Source organism: Chrysochloris asiatica, unplaced genomic scaffold, assembly GCF_000296735.1.
Source record: "Chrysochloris asiatica unplaced genomic scaffold, ChrAsi1.0 scaffold00004, whole genome shotgun sequence".
NCBI lineage: Eukaryota > Metazoa > Chordata > Mammalia > Afrosoricida > Chrysochloridae > Chrysochloris > Chrysochloris asiatica.
In genome coordinates, this window is record NW_006408522.1 from 22065267 (window position 1) to 22067220 (window position 1954).

The following is a 1954-nucleotide window of genomic DNA, read 5'->3' on the forward strand; positions in this document are numbered from 1 at the left end:
TGAAGCTTTTAGGAATAGAAGTAACCTTGAATGTATTCTTTTGCCTTCAGTCAGATCAATAGCATAGTAAGTGCAGACAGGGAAAAAAAGTGTCTGTTTTATTTTTAAATACCCAGACATCCTCCTGTTATATACCCTTGCTGCCAAATTTCAGTTCATCTACCTTATCCAGAAAGGAAGGAGCTCTGGTAGCGGAGTGGTTATGAATCGGGTTGCCAACCTCAAGGTCAGCAGTTCAAAACTACCAGCGGTTCCGTGGGAGAAAGATGAGGCTTTCTGCTCCTGTAAAGATTTACAAGCCTTGGAAACCCTGTGCAGGGTCACTATGAGTCACAACCGTCTCCACGACACTTAACAACAACAACATCCAGCAAGGAAGTCTTTACTGACTCAATTAATGACTTTCTCCTTTGTAGCTGTAACATCCTTAGGAGATTTTTTTGGGCAGCCTTAGACCTATGGATTATTCAGAGAGCCACTTTAAAAAAAAAATTAAAACTTTCTATTGTGAATTGGGTGAAGGTTTACAGAGCAAATCAGCTTTCCTTTCAACAAGTCACATCCATTTTGTTTCATGTCATTGACTGCTGGTGTAGGGGCCAGGAGAAGCAGGTGGGACCATATGAGACAGAACTATGTAGTTTGAAAAGGACAGGGTTTTAGCAATTGAGAATCACTGCTCTGTTAATGTGAGTGAACAAAAAAATAACATTCAAGAAATAAAAATACTTGATTACAAAATTGTTCCTAACCACTTTTCCCACATGTGCCCAGTGTTTCCTGTTTCCATTCTTCTTTCTTTCTTAACCCTTCTGGAGTTTGTCCTTGGGTAAATGCTGCCCTTTTAATCTCAAATGGTTGATTAGTCTAAGGAATTCATACCTCCCTAGTGTTATTGCGCACCTTATAGACCTGGCTATTGGTTGGCTGAAGATGGAGCCATGGTTTCAGATCTGAAGAGAAACTAAGGGCCATAGTCCTGGGAGTCCCACCAGTTGCCCTCCGACCTGCAATCCTGGTCTATTTTGTATGATTTGGAGTTTTGTTCCACATTTCTCTTCCATTCTATCTGGGACCTTCTCAGGTGATGACTTTTAGAGCAGTTGGGCACTATCTAGATCTTCTAGACTGAGGGTCATGGAGGCTGATGTTCGAATGGCCCATTAGTATACTGGACTAATGGTTTCCAAATTTCTTCAGTTTTCATCACTCTTCTTACCTCCAGATAGGGAGAGACCAGTGTTACACCTTAGCTGGCCACACATGAGTTTAAGACCCTAGTCACTACTCTCCCAAAGTAGGATGTAGAACATTGTCTTTGAAGACTATGTTGTGCCATTGACCTTGGTGTCCCCCAAGACCAGGGCCCTGAGCACCCAGGCCCAGTGGCTCATTCTAGAGAACCACTTTTGACTGTTTCTTTATTATTGCTACAGCTTTTCACTTGGGGGTAGAACTAGTGAGTAGAGAGGTGAGGTGGTAAAGAAAGTAGATAATTATATATAGGTTACAAAGTTATTTTGACATAATTCATTCACAGTGCAGTCTAACATATGAGTATGTAAGAGTTTTTCCTGTTGGGTTGTCATTGGTTATTAATATTTATATTATTTAAAGTTCATGAAATTTATTTGAGTGATTGGGCACTTAATCTAATGTTTTTATTCTTTGACATCCTATTCCTTTCTTACATAATCTAAAAAAAAATAAAAGCTTTAATGTTAGCAACTTTTTAAATTTTAAAAAAGTATTGGATATTAGCTAAAAGATATATGAATGACATTTGATTCCCTATGAATAACAGTTGATCCCCTTAGTATCATCAATTCTTTATTCTAGACTGAGTTTTAAAAATATATGATAGGTATGGGTTCTCACCACCACTCGTCTGTCAGTTTGTTGTACTGTGGTGGCTTGTGAGTTGCTGTGATACTGGAAGCTATGCCATGGGTAT

The 1954-nt window shown here is 39.2% G+C and overlaps 1 protein-coding gene across 3 annotated transcripts in view; it reads left to right on the top strand.

The window, feature by feature from the left end:
- Nucleotides 1-1954, top strand: part of DMXL2 (Dmx-like 2) — a 192917-nt gene that overhangs the window by 180128 nt on the left and 10835 nt on the right. The gene's annotated exons all lie outside the window — the stretch shown is intronic.